Consider the following 18,902-nt stretch of genomic DNA (forward strand, 5'->3'; position numbering starts at 1 on the left):
TATTGTGTGCGTATTTACCTCTGCAGAGTCCAGTGCACTAGTTCTACAACGAATTTATAAGAATTCCTTTAGAGGGAACCAAGTTGCTTTGTATAATTGCTGATAACTTCTTCTACTGCAAATACTAGTAGTAGAAAATAATTTTGATTGTAACAAGTTATAAGGTGCCACTTCACCCAATTCGACTCATCTAGATATGCTGAATGGTGAGCGTGACGGAATACCGTCCTAAGGGGCCTGGGTTCGATTCCAGGCTGGTTCGAGGATTTTTCTTCGCTCAGGGACTGGGTGTTGTGTTGTCTTCATCATCATTTCATCTCCATCCGGCGCACAGGTCGCCCAATGTGGCGTCGAATGTAATAAGACCAGCACCAAGGCGGCCGGACCTCCATCGTAAAATGGCCTCCTGGCCAAAGACGCCAAACGCTTATTTCCATCTAAATAAATGTGCTCTATAGTATTTATGGCATGACATTTGCAGCAAGACAACTCCGCTACTGAAAAGCAAGCACAATGGGTCGCAAATTGTACAGGCTAAGGTCTAATGTGTATATTGGACATTGTAACAATTAAATGAGGACTGTATAGGAGCTTATTCAAATCGTAGTCTGACGCCTTCATCACACATCCACACACATGGATGCTAAGTGTAACATTTGCATGAGGTTAGTGGCACCCTACTCACATTAATTGACGTGTAACAGCATTTTCTCCACACAAGGGATTGTAAGGTAGAAAATTATTCCGTGTCGTTTACCTGGCAGTGGAGTAAACGATCTTAGATTGTGTCTTATCGTACAGCCACACACTTTAGTGTGAGCCAGTGATTGGTCTGAAGTGTTTTTTCTTCTTTTTTTTTCGCGCAGCTTTCTCTCTGGGCAATCGGCTAGCATGAGCTAATTTAGCGTGCGTATGGTCCGTTATGCACTCTAGAGAAATAGTATGAAATTTTATTCGAACTTCTTCATACTTTACATACAGGCCTTTACTGATTACACAAGTGTAGTGTAAAAATCTCAAATCACTATCTTTAGTACTCTTCGAGATGTAAACATTTTCGTAAAACTCATAATTACTTCCGTTTTACGAGACTGAGCTAGGTACTGTAATATATTAATCTACAGTATCAGCTGAAATTATAGCAGAAAATATGTAGTTCATAGAAGTTATTTATCTAAATTTTTCTTTGGTTTCATTACAGTAGCTGCTGACGTAACAGTAATCACTTTCAAAATTTATTATTTAATTATCTTTTGTTGTATGAATGTCGCAGGGAGATTGAGAGAGTGCATGGAGGACATATGTGAAGTGTGGAAGTTTTACTTCACTAAAAGTATTTCCGCGTGAAGTGGCCGCACGGTTTGAGGCGCCATGTCACGGACTGCGCGGCCCCTCCGGCCGGAGGTTCAAGTCCTCCCTCGGATATGGTGTATGTGTTGTTCTTATCATAAGTTAATTTAAGTAATGTATAAGACTAGGGACCGATGACCTCAGCAGTTTGGTCCCCTAGGAATGCACACACACACACACACACACACACACACACACACACACACACACACACACACATAGACACACACTAAAAGTATGTAAAGTGTATGAGTGGGAAGATTTTGTACCGAGCCATCCTGATTTAGGTTTCCCTTGATTTCCCTAAATCGCTTCAGGCAGATGCCGGGATGGTTTCTATGAAAGGGTGCGGCCGGATTTCTTCCCATCCTTCCCTAATTAAACGATTCAAATGGCTCTGAGCACTATGGGACTCAACATCTGAGATCATCGGTCCCCTAGAACTACTTAAACCTAACTAACCTAAGGACATTACACACGTCCATGCCTGAGGCAAGATTCGAACCTGCGACCGTAGCGCGGTTCTAGGCTGAAGCGCCTAGAACCACTCGGTCACACCGGCCGGCCCTTTCCTAATCCGATGGGACCGATGACCCCACTGTTCTGTCCGTTGTCCTCAAGAAAAAAAGAGTTCTTGTGGACTCACGATCCATGTAACGTATATATTAGTGTGCATGCTTTTGTATAAAAGCAGCCAGCTGATATGCTATGTGTAAAATAAACTGGTATTTCATTTCTGGGTATAATCCGTAACATGTTTTATTAAAATTAAATTTGCTATGATAAACATAGAATTTCTTTCCTAAATTGCTCTCTTTAACGCTATTGGATAGGTTAGGAATCACAACCGCAATTGTTGGAGTGCTGGCGCTTTTCTGATTCGCTGCCAAAATTATCAGCCAAGATAATTTAAGCACCTCCCGCGATCTGCGCAGTGATTTGTGATACGGTACTGTTTCTCTAAGAGTTGCTCGTGAACCGTCTCATTGTATAGATCAATGTGGAACCACAGCACGCAAATTTTTGTTAAGATGAAAAAAATCATACGTTGTACTGAGTCCGTTGTCAGAATTGTAAAGCTACTTCAGTTTGGAATATTATACTGAAAGACAGGAAATGTTAAGTGTATTTCTTTGGACGTTATTTTGGTGTAAGCTTTCTGTTCGTATTTGGAGTCCGCGTAGAGTGTTTTGGAAACATCTCGGAACATTTCGTGAACAACTTCTTTCTAAGAAGATCACTGAACGAGTGGATGCAGTAATTTGCGAGTAGCTTTGGGTCAGTGACTATAGAGGGCGTGACTGTAGAGGACGAGAAAAAATTCGTTTCGGACTAGTGAGCTTCCGGTTTTTTTGTGTGAGAAACTGTAATAAAAAGAGTCACTAAATTGTACCAATAATAATTTAGCCGCTAAATATGGACCAATAGCCATTTACAACTTGTTTTGAAAGTTAATAAAGCCTAATTAATGGAACTTTAAATCCGAGCACCCGAAATTTACGAACTTATACATGCTGCTACCGTGCTTGAGTTCCACCGAATGTTCAGTCGCTGTTTCTCCAACGCGTCTTCCCATGGGATGAGTGAGTATCTGCTAATGTAGAGAGAAGAGGCAGAAAAAAGAGCCATATCGATGTAGGTGGACACATACGTCATACAAGGAGTAGTTATAACCCGCCCCGACAGAAGATGATGAGTGTAACGTTCCAGAGGGTAATGGATAAAGTGCTAAGGGTCATATTAAAGCCTTCAAAGTTCATGCTATTACATTTTAACCCTCATACGCTACGCGGTGCGTTCCCGAGCATAATTAATATGTGGCAGGTTTCAACAAATAATGCCCGCATGCTCTTTCCCTAGGACAGATGGAGGGCGTGGAGGCAGCCCGTTTATTCCTTTTCTTGTAAACGTGTCTCGTAGCTGACGCCCCCGTTGGTTTCTTCTCTCTTGGCAGTAGGCTCTAACGCGCATGTAATAAACAATGCATAACGAAGCTGCAAATTCCGAAGAATTAAGTTAGCTTAAAAACTGGCATTACGAAACATTGGGACACCACTCGATTTTGACGCTAATTATCGAATCCAGTCACCACCATTCTTCGTGGTGAAGTTTCCAGAAGCTAATTATTTATAGAGTACCGAAAAAGTTACAATAAAAATCTCCTGAAGATCTTAAAATACACACGACAGTAACACAAGCTCACACGAGTACGTCATACGACGTAATTTTAGTAAATTATTCCGCCTTACCGCGATAACACGTTTTACGCACGGATTCAGGTATTGTCTCCTCCGAAAACGATCACAGAGTAGTCGTGAGCTATCCTAGTAGTTCAATCGGGGTGCGCCAGTGATTGGTCTGTAGTTTTCATCATTGACTTCCAATATTAAATGAATCTGAGTTTGGTATTTACGTGTGGATTGAAAGTTACTGAAATTATTAATATCAAGCTACAAGTGTAAGTAACGTAAGAAGTACAGTTTCTTTCTAGTATAGGTAAACGTCACCAATTGATTAGAGAATATAGTAGAGTAAATTTAAAACCAGTCCAAGAGATTGAAAAGAAAAAAAATTAACAATGAGGAAACAACTAGTTGGTCAGTTCTTATATTTAGGTCTGTTGAAGACGGTGGTATGAACAGGGAAAAATGCTTTTAATAAACTCGGTAGAGTATTAGGAACCAAGCTCAAATGTTTTTCAAAATATAGTTTACAAACTTCATGATTTACCGGTTCTGTATGTTGCTCAGCGACCAACGAAGAAGTGATTGTAAAAGATTACTAGTAGGGAGTAGGATCGGTATAGATGTATGGGGGCATAGACTGAAATTTACGGTGTCATAACCACCGTGGAGCTTGGTCGGGCGAACAGATGGTAAATACACTGCAACAAGGATTTCGTTCGCTGAATGGCGAGACACGGTAAAGCACATAGACAAGGGCCTAATGGAGGTGGGTAGATGACATTGTAAAACATGTCGAAGCAACTCGAATTTATTGTGAAAGGACATAGATGGAAGATGAGAATATTGTGAATGTGAATATAGCATCCGCCTGAAAACAGAAGAAGATTGTTGGGAAACGTAAGTGCTTCTCAAAGCTTCATTCGTTGATTGAGAGGAAGTGCCATGTTCTTAGTATTTTGAGTGCATAAATTCTATTGTCTGCATTTTCTACTATGGAAATGGTAATGCAGTCTAACAACGAACAATACAAAATCTTCAGTGGCTTTAGAGTGAATAGAGGAAAAGTAGATCTATATGTGTAAATATTTCTTTGTTCATATTTCCAACAAAACAACCTTGTTCTGAATTCCAGTTTCACCACTGAGATAAAGTAAACCGTTTTCTTCATTTAATAGCTAACACTTGTGTGGGTGTCACATGTGTCACGGTACAGTATCACACACAAACGAGGAGGTCGTCTTGCAGACTGCCAATGAAAATTTGTGTATTAGAAAAGTCCCGAATTACAACAACACAGTTGGCCCAAGATACAATATCTTATTAATCGTTCCAACTCTAATGCCAGCCTTCCTGTTTCAGAGTCGTCCAAACGTGTAGAGCCATATAACATTATCAAACGTGCTGTGTAGCGAGGGAGAGGAGGAGAAGTGGCAAAACATGCAGAAGGAAGACAAACGTGCGCAAAATGGGGTGAGGGCAGAAGTAGACAAAGCTTGGTAAATGATGGAAGAGAATACTCTGGTCCACTGTGAATGCAGTTCCGTTTTCAAAATACAAAAATTAGCTAATGTTGAATTTTCTGTCCTATTCCCATTGAGCAGCTACAGTATTTCCGCAATCTCATGTTTATTCTCGACTTTGTTCTCTTACGTAGGACTAATAGCACTCATATATTGAGCATATGAATTTGTGTGTTTCCATACGGGAAGCAAAGTGTGTATGAACTCTGTCAGTAAGTGGAACTACAGATGCCTCTTTCTTCAAAATATGTTTCCTGTTGTATTTTTATTTGCGATGGGAAGTTATGAGCAGTTTCATATGGCACGTTTCAGTGATTTGACGACATCTGGCGTGAGGAAGAACAGTTTTCCTTTAGTCCTATGTTTATTTTTTAAAAGTATGTTAGAATCTTCCTTCAGCACTAAACTGAACAATTTCACTTCATGAAGAATAAAGTGAAAGAACATACGTTTACCGCAATTATTCTCCTGTCGTCGTTCTTGTAATAGAAAACTTAAATATGCTTGTTTACAACGTTTTTCGCACCGTTCTGGCAATAATGTGTGGAAAAAGCCTGTCATGTAACATAGTGCCGACATGCCAGTTGTTCCTCGGTATTTCCATTACACGGCTTTGCTTTATTAAAAACGTGATTTCGACTTTCTGAGGCTGCAGACGCTGCACGTGGGGCAACATTTCTTTTCCTCGGCCTCAGTAGCCTCCATCTTTCCAGAGCTGGAATTCATGCCAGCAACATCAGCGTTTCTGCCATGTTGGCATCCCGTTCCTATATCAGCTATTTCATTATATATCATGCGACCGTGGCTTAAAAATACGCTCATTTTCGATATTAAATACTTCTTAAGACTGGGAAAACAAAAAGGATCAGTTTTCAACGCAGACTCAAAATTGCTTCCTTGTCAATAACACACGAGGAACCGCGCCTAGAAATCACTTTCGAAACGACAGTGCAATAACATAAGAAAAGGTCGAGTCTTCCGTATTACCTGTGTCGTTGTACCTGCTGAATAATTTGAAGCACATGATCTATCCGAGCTATAAAGGAATGTTGTCCAATTAATACTTTTATCTCCAGAACTTGTAAGAAAACTAATAATACCTTTACCTCCAGAGCTTGTAAGAAAACTTTAGTACATACCATGAATGAAGATATTGCTGAAAAATAAAATCAGAGTCATGAAACTTTCTCATGCACATTTTAAAATATCAGTTTCATCACTAAAAACTGTGACTGTCGCTTCGTATTTTACTCCCTCTCAATATCATGGTCGCAAGAAATGAATAATTGCTGTAGTGTTCATGTAAAAAACGTTAAAGGACAGTGAGATACAATCGTCTGCTGCTAGTAACCTCCGCACTCACATAATCACAAAAATCGTACATAACCTCAGAAGGTCGTATCGATTTTATTAATGGCTTGATTAACTTCGATTTACTGCTCAGATAAACAACAGCTCTTCATTAATCCGCATACTAACATTTTCAGGTATTCAATATTACACATTTTCTTATAGATACTTTTATTTACAAGTCCTTTTAATTTCGGTAATTTTACTTAGGAAACGTATGCATCTTATAGTTGTAAACGTAATTGTGTTACCAGCATGAAGGGTAATGAATTTCCACACATGAGTGGCATATGAAAACCAGTCAAAGTGCAATAAATTTCACCATGATGATAGGTATTAACACAGCAATTAACTGCTTTCAAGTTATAATCCTTTAAAAATATAGTAAGAACTAAATGAATGTTGACATTCAAAAGATGGTTACGAGAGAGTTCAACAATGTAAACGATTTACACAAATACACAGTTGTTTTAGCAGGAATACCGACTTACACGTTATGAAGATGATTTTATTTCAACCAAAACGGACTACTGAAACGTTTGCCACGTAGGACTAAAAAACATCTGTAATGAAACTATTGATCGCTTCCAAAGGCTTCCTGTAGGCTTTGGACCAGTGTATGTACCTAATTCCACGCTGAACGAACAGTGAAACACCTTCTAGCTTTCTGTATTATTTCAGTTAAACAAAGCTTGCCACGACCTTAACATTGCGCATACACTCATAGTTCAAAATGAACTTTATACACACAAATAGAATTTCTGTCCACAGATATTTAGTGGTACCATACGTAAGCAGACGCTAAATAATAACTGCTGTACTATACAAAATGAGACAATATATGTTCGTTTTTTAAAATAAGATTTACACTGTAGTTTTAGGCTATTTACAACACATTGTATGATTCACCAGGGTCGGTTCAGTTTCATTTTCAATTTATTATCAAGAATTTTTGCCTTGTTATCTGGAAACTCTAAATATGTCGAACATATTAAATAATCATGTTGACGTAACAATTATTTACATTCTGTATGTGTGATGGACGTTCAAAAGGAAAGGAGCCTGAGTCTGGAATGGGCAAACCGGTGACAGGAGGGTAATACCGTGGCCTGTGTAATGAGGAATGGTTCCTTCCAGAGCGTGGAAGTTCACAGTCCGTCGCTAGAGGGTACGTGTGCACGTCACATGGCTATACTATATTGCAAACAGTGACACGGAGGCGTCAACAAAAGAGCAATGAGGCGTAGTTTGTTTTCTGACAGAGGAAGGAGTAGGAGAAACGGGCATTCATCGATGAATCTCTCAAATCTACGGCGAACACTGCACGTCCCTTGCAAGGGTGAAGGCATGGCACAAGCGCTTCAGGGAAGGACGGGTTTCGTCAGCCGGTGATGCACAGTCTGGAGTACCACACTGCATTACCGATGACATCGTCCAGCTGGTGCATGCACTCATTACCCAGGAGCGCCGAGTGACAGTGAAAGCCATAGCCACCGTCGTCGGACGAGCGTCGGAAGTCTTCACACCATCATGAAGGATCGACTGCACATGCGCAAAGTGTGTTCCCAATGGGTGCCTCTCAGTCTTCAACCACACCAGGAAGTATGTCGAATGGCCCACTGTCTGACTCATCTGCAGCGCTATGTTCGGGAAGGGAATGTGTTCCTGGCACGAGTGGTGGCTGGAGATGAGGCATGGCGTCATCACTTCGAACCAGAATCAAAGCTACAAAGTCTCCAGTTGAAGGATCCAGTTTCACCTCCACCAAAAAAGAGCCAAGGCCATCCACACGAATGCAGGAACGGTTATGCTGACGTTCTTCTGTGACCAAGATGGCCCCCTTCTAATTCACTTCCTGCAGCTCGGGACAATAGTGAATGCCCAGCGTTACTCGCAAACCTTGATCGCCTTTTGCCAAGCGATCAAATCAAAATCACCAGGCTATCACGCCTGTGAGGTCATTCTGCTCCACGACAATGCTTTTCTGATGATCATTCCAAATTACACCACATATAAATTACACCACGAGTTAACTTACAGGTTATTTGTGTTCTCTTCCCTGTGACCTTTGCTGCTCAGTTTGTGTCAACTGTTTAACCATCAGGGTTTTATGATTCGACTTTACTAATATCCAGTGTCAGATGGGTAGGTTTTAGGCTTTTTTATCTTGTGCTGACTCTCCTATGGAATATCTTGTAATGAATGAGGTTTTATGTCACCGATCTTTCTATAAAGTAAACTGAGGTGAACCCCTTGATCCCCATTATCACTACTACTTTAGACACGAACCACACAAATGACTCACCTGTCAGGGCCAACTCCAATCAGTCCATTTCCGATGTGCGCCATTTATTAGGCACATTTGAGATGTAGAGGAGCTATCCGCATATCGAACGGGTTCTTTCAAATTACATCAAAGACAATGCGTATGTTTAGCCGTACCCCAGCGGTGTGTAGCAATAAATTGGAGACCCTGCCTAGGATCTTGCTACTGAGTAATTTTCAGATCAGGTTAGACAAGCATCGCCTTGAATTAAATTGGCGGGGATACTGTTAAAGTTTTGTACCCAGCTACAGTATCTACAGTTGTAGAACTAATTTGGCGCGATTTTTAATCAGAAAATCTAATCATCTATGCCAAGTATGACGCAGCCTAAGCCTACACTAGTGAGTACTTCAGCACGAGACTGGAAGCCTTTCTGCCAACTCCTCGGAAACCCAGCACTGCCGAAACGAGCAACTGCACAATGCTCACACTCTGCGACCAACCACCTCCTCTCCCGCTCACCGAAACTATTTAGCCTACAACGAAGTGCGTTCAGATTCCTTATACCACGTGCCCCCTCACTGGCCACAGACCTCTTCATTTATATAGTCAGTTACACAATAGACACTACCATTCACCGACCACGCTGCGCTGTGGCTAATGCGTTTCTTCTTCTGCTTAACGTTGGGATATAGGATCTACCCTGTGGCCCCCATACTCATGTTTGAGAAATCCAAAGTCTCGTTCAGAATGTCCAGCTCGTTAACACATCCTACGGTGTGACTTTACACAATACTGTTGAATATGGCCTGGCTGACTGTATATACACTGAAGCACCAAAAAAACTTTTACAGACCAGCATATTCAAATACAGCGATATATAAAGAGGCAGAAGACGGCACATAGGTCGGCAACGCCTATGTAAGACTACCAGTATCTGGCGCAGTTGTGAGACAAGTTACAGCTACTACAATGGATGGTTATCAATCTTTAAGTGAGTTTGAACGTAGCGTTACAGTCGGTGCACGAGCGAAAGGAGAGAGCATGTTCGAGGTAGCGGTGAAGTGGGGATTTTCCTGCACGACCATTTCACGAGTGTACCGTGAATGTGAGGAATCCGTTAAAACATCAAATCTCCGACATCACTTCGGCCTTCCTCAACTTAGTGCAGATTTCAATGCTGAGTCATGAACAAGTGTCAGTGTGCTAACCATTCAATGAAATATCATCAATATGAGCTTTCGGTGGTGCAGGTCCACTCTTGTACCCACGATGACTACAAAACACCAAGCTTTATGCCTCGTCTGGGCCCATCAACACAGACATTGGACTGTTGATGACTGGAAACATGTTACCTGGTCGGACGAGTATCGCGCGGAACTGTATCGAGTGGATGGACGTGTACGGGTATGGAAACTACCTCATGAATCCATGGACCCGACATGTCAGCAGAGGAATGCTGCACTGCTGGTGGAGGCTCTGTAATGGTGTCGGGCGTGTGCAATTGGAGTGATATGGGACCCCTGATATGACTCTGACAAGTGACACATATGTAATCATCCTGCCTGATCACCTGCATCCATACATGTCAATTGTGCATTCCGAAGGACATGGACAATTACAGCAGGACAATGTGTCACCCCGCGCGTCCCACTTCCGAGTGGCTCCAGGAACAGTCTTCTGAGTTTAAACACTTCCGTTGGCCACCAAACGCCCCAGACCTGAACATAAAGCATATCTGGGATGCCTTGCAATTTGCTGTTCAGAAGTGATCTCCACCCCTCGTACTCTTACGGATTTATGGACAATCCTACAATACTCATGGGGTCAATTCCGCCCAGCATTGCACGTCGTGTAGCGGCACTTCTGCTTACTCGCGGGGGCCCTACACGATATTATGCACGTGTACCACTTTCTTTGGCTTTTCGGTGTATATACAGACGGTCTCAGCCTTAAAAATTACTTTTCTCTCTCTAGGCTTGGTCACTGCATCAATCTCGGCTAAAGATTGAGACTTGTTCAAAGTTTGTGGGAACTCTATGCGCACTATATGTGACATATCAACAACCACACAAAGATGCATCTAGTGCCCGTTGTTCTGCCTCCTGCTATATGTCTAACGTTCCTATTGGCGTAGTTGTTACATGTCATTCCATTCGTGTTAATGTTAGTTTTCCATATACGATCAACAAAATTATCGAGCGTCTTTCCCTGTCTCTGTGTCTGTGTGCGAGTCATTTGCGAGATTTCGTATTTTGAAAAGTTTCCACAGTGCCACTTGTACTATACCTGTGGTTGCACACACTACAGTGCAACGCAAGTGAGTACACTAGTTATGTGGATTCTGACCAGTAACGATCCAATTTACCGCTACTGGTTGTGTTCATAATAACCACCGGCAACGGCATTACACGCTTCCAGTTTGGTGTGGGACGACTGCCGCAGGCGCTCTAGCATTTCAATAGCGATGTTCGAGCAGGCTGCAGCAATAAGTCGTTGCATATTATCGGGTGTAGTTTATATATATATATTTGTAGACAGTGTCTTTGAGCTTTCCCCAGAGAAAAAAGTTTACAGGCGTCAAACCCGTGGTACGGGCCAGCCATGGTGCACGTACTTTACGTTCAGTCCGACGATTTGGAAACCATTCTTGAAGACATGCTATAGTACTTCGAGAGCTATGAGCTGCATAGCCATTGATGTTGGCACCACAGGCTCCTCCCAGTCTGTACAGGATCGTCTTGTAGCATCCGTGGAAGACAGTCTCTTAAGTGGCTGCAATACTGCAATCCCCCTGTACGTTCAGTGTTCTATCTGTGAAACATGGGCCTATGAGCTGATGGTTCACCATCCCACACACCACATTTACCTCCATAGACACCGACGTTCCCCCTGACCAGCTAACGGAGACTGCCTACAGACCAGTAATGCATGTTTCAGCGGTTTACCTGGACATGATTGTTAAATGTGGCTTCGTCACTGAACAAGATACATGATACATCTGGAGTTTCCTGTCTTAATGCCCACGTACGATTCTCATAATCGTTTACATTCAGCTCTTCATGGAGAGAGAGATACGACACGGATGGAAGCTATGAGGATGGAGAATGCGCAGGGCGGTTGCCTGACTCACGCCACTTCCTCGCGCGATTGTGCAGGAGCTTGTGGGACGGCGGGTTAAGATAATAATGTTAAAGTTGTTGGTTTATTTTGTACTACGCCGTCTTTCTCACGCCAGGCTGGCAACTAATTTTGCGGTCAGTCAGAAAGTGAAGGGAAACATACTGATCTTAGTTTCCAGTCTGCATGGCCTCATTCTGGTCCAACGCACTGAAATAAATGTTTCTATTCTCTTTCTATTTAGCGGTACAAGGACTATGATTTTAAATGGAAGTATAAAGTTGAAGTTAATTCTTATATTGAGTAAACTTTCTCACGTACAACACTTGGAAATTCATATAGTTCAATTGAAAGTAAATCTTGCTATTCTAACAGCCCAACTAGCGGTTCAGAGGCGACCTCTACAGTACGTTCCTCCCAGATTGTCTTTCGCCCTGACTAATAATACTCAAATGAAAGTTTGCAATAAATGCTCAAAATTAACGCTAATCACAAAAGTGGAAATAATAGTCACCACTTGCCACGCGGATTTATAATTCTCACGGACGGCACACTAACAGTTACTTAGGCGAATTCTAAGCGATCCAGTACGGTGTTCAGTACTCGCGAGTTCACTATCTGATTTTACCGCAAATACGCGATTTGACACAGTCCGGCTCTGATGTCTTGCGAGTCAGAGCGAGATCCGACGTTTAACTGACGCGGATCTTACAGTGGCTGAGTGCAAAGTGAACCTTCCTCCTGCCTCTCGGGGTGTATTTATGTAGGTGCCGGAGCGGATAGCCGAGGGAACATCTGTTGTCTACGGCTTTCTGCATACTGCCGCAGCCTCCTAACTACCGCTTTCTCGGACACATAATCTTTAATAACATAGTTATAAATTAATTTAGAAACGCCTTAATTTTCACTTGTATTTAGATAAGTTGTTGGAAAATATAGAAAAAGTTTGATCTCGCTTGAGTAAAAACTTTGCCTTCTAGAATTTTTATAGTGGAACTAACGGTAGATCGTTACCTCTGAACAATACCTTTGCTAGGACTTGTATTGGCTGTCATTAATACTACAAGTCTAAAATTTAATATAGCTCTATTAATCTGTAAGTGTTATAATCTGCTTTAACCGAAATTCTCTATCATTAAAATTACGGGTACTTAATCTACTATAACTGGCATATTTTAGTTAGAAAATTGGTTTTCAATTAAATATTCAAAACTATAAGAGGTAGCTTAAGGTGGTCTCTAAGTTATGAGTTTTAGAGTGAACTGAAGTATAAAACAAATTTTTACGTTTGGAAGTCCTCAATAGCGCTTTTCATTATTTTAAGCACGTGGATTCCGGTGTTAATTATCCTTCTTTAGTTTTGAAACTTGAACCTCATATTTCTAAGCTCTATATTTAAGATCTGGCCAAAATCTGGCCTTCTGGGTCTATCATCTAGCACAACTTATTTTTCTATTAAAACGGCATTTTTACATAAACTACTAAGTCTTGGTATATAAAACTTGACATTTGGAACATTATGGTACTGAACTATATTTTAACATAGTTTTAAACGTAAATATTGATTTTTAATTTCATACTTAATTATGGTGCAATACTTGAGTGCTACGCGGTGATGCGTTAAGATGACGTGGCGTTACTAACAGTGAACTGGGGTAAGTCCCGGCATACTCGCTCGCCTCTGTATCTCACACATGACACAGCGCTTGCTTTGCTTCAAGCTAACGTGTGGATCAACTGCAACACCAGCAAGAATGTTAATAACTCCCTCTTCTGTCGTCACTTGTACCTTCTGTTACATTGCCTAGGTGTTGCACTACCGATTCCACAGAACTTCTTGAAGAGGTTGCTAAATTATTGCCGAGATGGTTGACGTCTATTGGTACACCTTGCAGCATACACCATACAAGATCAGACTACATTCTTGCTACACTCTCCATATACCATGACCATATCAGCTTCTGGTGCATTGGTAAATCCCATCATCCACTCACGAATTGTTGCTTGGACTGTCACACACTGACTAGAAAGTCGCAATGCACTCAACAAACACAGAAGCACAATGTCAAAAAAAATAACAATGAATGTGTGGTTAGTGTGGTGTCACCGCCAGACACCACACTTGCTAGGTGGTAGCCTTTAAATCGGCCGCGGTCCGGTAGTATACGTCGGACCAGCGTGTCGCCACTATCAGTAATTGCAGACCGAGCGCCGCCACACGGCAGGCCTAGAGAGACTTCCTAGCACTGGCCCCAGTTGTACAGCCGACTTTTCTAGCGATGGTTCACTGACTTCTACGCTCTCATTTGCCGAGACGATAGTTAGCATAGCCTTCAGCTACGTTATTTGCTACGACCTAGCAAGGCGCCAGTATCCGTACTATTGATATTGTGAATCATGTTCCATAAAGAGCGACGTTCACCATTAATGGATTAAAGTTAAGTGTTCCACCAGCTACGTCCGTTTTTCTCAATTCTAATTCCCTTGTCATGTTCCAGACCTCACGCCAGCCTGCGTGAGCTTAGACGCGTGCATTTCGGCCTCCTTTAGCAATACGGTGTTGGTTCTCCTGCCAACCACGACAGTTAGCACAACAAAAAATAAAGCTGAAAGATTTGGGATGAATGTATGCAAGCATGAGGACGGAAATCAAGCGAAAGGAAGAAAGACAAATACCCGCAGCTGCAGACATAGACATAGGCACTATAATGCATGCTTACAGTAAATATTTAAATTTTAGATCTAAACCACTGAATTTCATTTCAAAATCATTTGGCATAAAAGATTTCTAGAAAGAAATGCTCGGGTTGAAACGGGTAGACAGGCCGGTATGGCCGAGCTTTTCTAGGTGCTTTAGTCCGGAACCGCGGTGCTGCTACGGTCGCAGGTTCGAATCCTGCCTCGGGCATGGAGGATTGTGATGTCCTTAGGTTAGTTACGTTTAAGTAGTTCTACGTCTAGGGGACTGATGATCTCAGTTGTTAAGTCCCATGATGCTTAGACCCACTTGAACCATTTGAGACGGGTAGTTGTGAAATTCAGCAGGATATGCATGTGTAAGTATGATACAGACATCTGAGATTTCCATGGGTTTTCAACATAATTTCAGAGGGAGAGAGATGTGCTTCATTGAACAAGGATGTATGTGTGGTGCTTTGGTGACGATTGTTGTTGTGAACAATCACTATGTCGAGGGTCTGCTTTTATGGCTTACGCTGCACTCCACGTAAAAATTTACTAGTGTCGGTGGATTGAACATGCTACAACGCATTCTTCTGGGTTTATAGAGGTATCTGACATCATACGTTTATACATGATTCTCATATATTGCAGGTGTAGAGTTGACGTCTAAAACCATCCCGCGTGCATTCATATCAGACGAATTTGACAGGCAATATACGACAAGAGTGCTCCTCAGACCACTGCATTACGGTTTGAGTCTTATACAGTAGTCAATCACAAGGATGGTAATACAGTAAAATATGCTATAATAGTAACTGTAAACTTCTTGTCAATTTGGTGCAGTTGGTTGAGTGCTAGTGGTAGTTGTAGTTGCACGTTAATTCCATAGACTTAAGCAGTAGGATTCTGACTGGTGGGGTAGTGTGACTTCTGCTTTCAAGCTTACATGCTTCCATATGGATTCAAAATCATTTTGTGATGAATACTTGAACAATTCCTTCAACAAGGGTACTGTTGCTGAAGGTCTACCGCTGCTCATGGTAATGACTTTCAGGAGATGTGATCTGGAATGATCATAAATAGAGATTTGGAGAAATTCTGCAAACCTGATAGGTTGTAGGATATTGAAATACACTTAAAGACAAGAAAAAGTTGCACCACAAAGGATTTAACCGAATGGGACAGAAATCGGTAAATGTGACGTACGTGTACAGACAAACAAATAATTACAATTTCAGAAAATCTGGATGATTCAAGAGATAGAGCTTCAAAAATTGAGCAAATCAGTAACTCATCGGTCCATCTCTGGTGATGATCTGTGTCTTTTTGTACCAGCACCCCTCTGGTCGTTATTCGTGACTCTCTTATGTCTACAATATCCTTCACCCCATTGTGTTTTACATTTCATGACAAGCCATCGTGGACTTAAACTTCAGCAAGATAATGGTCCCTCACGCATGACAAGAGTTTCTTCTGCTTGTCTTTGTGCTTGACGAATGCTACCTTGGCCCAAAGGGTCGCCAAATCTCTCCTGTATTGAGAATGTGTGGAGTATTATGAGCAGGGCTCTTCAACAAGCTATGAGTTTCTAACGCACCAGTTGGAGAACATTTTGCATGAGATCCCTATCGATGACATACAACAACTACATCAATCAATGTCAAACTCAATAACAGCTCGTATAAGGGAAAAGGTTGACCAACGTGCTACTGACTTGCTGACTTGGTCAATTTTTGAAACTTCTTCTCGTGAATAAATCATGCGATTTTTGTGAAATTTTAATTATTTGTTTGTCTCTACATGTACATTACATTAATCGATATCCATCGTATTCAGATAATTCCGTCGATTGTTTCTGTCTTAGAATGTATGTTCAACTGCAGTGAAATATTTGCAACATAAATCTAACTTAGAGATACTTAGCGTTGTGGCGATTTTGATTTCATGAATTCTACTCTCTTTTGTGGGGATTTTGAATTCATGAATTCTACTTTCACATATTTCATACAACTTTTGGGATTTGAATAATTTATATGATGAGGGAACGTTGTGGGATGTTGAAAAATTCATTCATTGAACAATGGAAACAACGTAACACTCCACACCACTGATGTACAATTACAGAGAGGTTGTAACAAAATTCCCCAGTAACAACAAAAATTGTAACAAACTGTTCTATGTGACAGTGAAATGTAACAAACTGCTACATGTTACAGTGAGACTATAACAAATTTCTTCACGCTTCCGTGGAACTGTAACAAAACGCTCCATGTTACAGTGAAAATTGTAACAATTTGCGCAATCTTGCAGTAAAATTGCAACAATTTTCTGCATATTACAGTTAAACTTGTGAAGAATAAACCCATGTCACAGTTACATTGTAACAAAAGATCCCAAGATGCAACCAAAATTATAACAAATTACCCAACACACCACCATGCTACAGCTAATTTTGCAGCTTGCTTGCAAGCGATTCTGTTCCATGAGAGCTTCAAGGCCGACCACAGGCCAACCCAGCAGGTTGGTACAAATGTGTCATATTTAATCGTTTTGATATAGATACTATGAATAGATGAAGCATCGTAGCTTCCACAAGTGAGAAAGCATGTACAGTTGAATCATACGCGATGTCTCCTGGAGGGAGGAGGACTGCTATAATCAAAAAGAAACACTATATCTGGTACTCCATCCCAAGGACCACAGGAAAGAACCAAGGACCCTTTGAGGGATTAACAGCGTAATCGTACTAAATCTTGTCTACTTCCTCTGCGACTATTCGTCATTCAGCCAGAGACACTCGATATGAATGTTAGATAAGTGGTAGGTGATCCGTAGTGTTTATAGGGTGCTGTGAGCATGATTCTTCATCGATAACATTAAGTGTCCTCTCCAGCACTGGTTCAGCTGTCCGTAAGCATATACCTTCAGAGATAAGTTAGGGGGTTTAGAGTCATAACAACGTATCTCCAGAATTGGCCATTTTCACATATCTGCTTCACCAATGGTCCTTCACCTATGTCAATGCCGAAGCTGGGATATTGTTGAATGAATAAAAAGACACCCTACGAACCCTGAGGTATCATGATTATCAGCGACGTGAATTTCGTGATGGCAGTGATAGTGTTTTCTTGATTCCAAAATTTCTTTAACCTTCACCTCTAAACACGATTTTGGAAATACGTCGTTGTGACTCTAAGCCTCTGAGTTGTGGCTGTTCATGACAATTAGTGTTCTAAGTTCTCCTTAACCACCGACAATGCTTATGATCGTTGCTGGTACGTAGACTTCCTTAGTGAGCCTGAATAGTATTTTGCAGCCCACCAAACTTTCACAGTTTAACCGATCATCTATGATGACGTCTGCAGCTCGTCTTGTTGGTGATGATGGGATAACTATGTCTTAAATAGCTAATAGCTACCAACTGCCAAGAAAATCTTTTTTATGTACTCGTATGCTTCGTGTAATAGTTTTATCAAGTCCTACCCATGCATAATGTTATGACTACATCTTGTTAGAGCGGAAAATTCGAAGATCTCTGATATTGGTAGCTATTCTAGCAATACGTATTTCTCACTTCCGACTTTAGCAATATCACTTTCGTATCATAGTCCTCTTCAGATGACAGTGATAATAACTGGGCATCACAGAGAAGAAAAGCCCCGAGTCGACTAGTGCACAGACAAGTTGGCTGTTGATGATGACGCAAATAAGTTTTTCTGACTTCATGACGACGATCATCCATGGAGGATTTCTGTCTGTGTGGACTCACCTCCATAGATGATTGCCTCATTTAGTTTTCCTGAATTTGCTGCTAGGCGAGCAGCCGTTGCCTCTGTACAGTGGCAGGGAATGGCTACTGCATGTAAACCTCGTAAAGGCTCTGGAGATAGGCTTTATCTAACAGGTCTTCTACAATTGTCTGCAGTTGACAGATGTGAATAGAACTATGGTGATGGTTGACGGTAGGTGACTTAGTAGTCGTCCAGAACCTCTCGTGTACTGTCCTTTGTCCTCCAACAGTCTGTTCATCTTCGGGCCATTACACTTGCTATAGGAGTTGGCTGGGCCTGCGATGCTTGGCTGCTAGGTTGTCATTTGACGGGTGTTGCGTAAGTCCGAGTGGGCCATGTCCACTCTTCCTGGTAGATTCATCTGGTGGCAGAGTCTGGTCCTAAAGATAGATACCTCTATTACGTCCTGAGGTATCAGTTGGATGTTCATGGCTTTTATGTCTTGGTTACTCTGTCGACATTCCTGCATTCCTGACTGTCATGAAGTGCTGTATCTGTGACAAGCGAAACTCTTTCGTCCGACTGTCTCTCTCTCTCTCTCTCTCTCTCTCTCTCTCTCTCTCTCTCTCTCTCTCTCTCTCTCCCCCACTTTTCTTCATTTCCTCGATTCGCTGGGCTGGCACCACATGACGAATTC

This window comes from Schistocerca gregaria, chromosome X, assembly GCF_023897955.1.
Source record: "Schistocerca gregaria isolate iqSchGreg1 chromosome X, iqSchGreg1.2, whole genome shotgun sequence".
In the NCBI taxonomy this organism is placed as follows: Eukaryota; Metazoa; Arthropoda; class Insecta; order Orthoptera; family Acrididae; genus Schistocerca; species Schistocerca gregaria.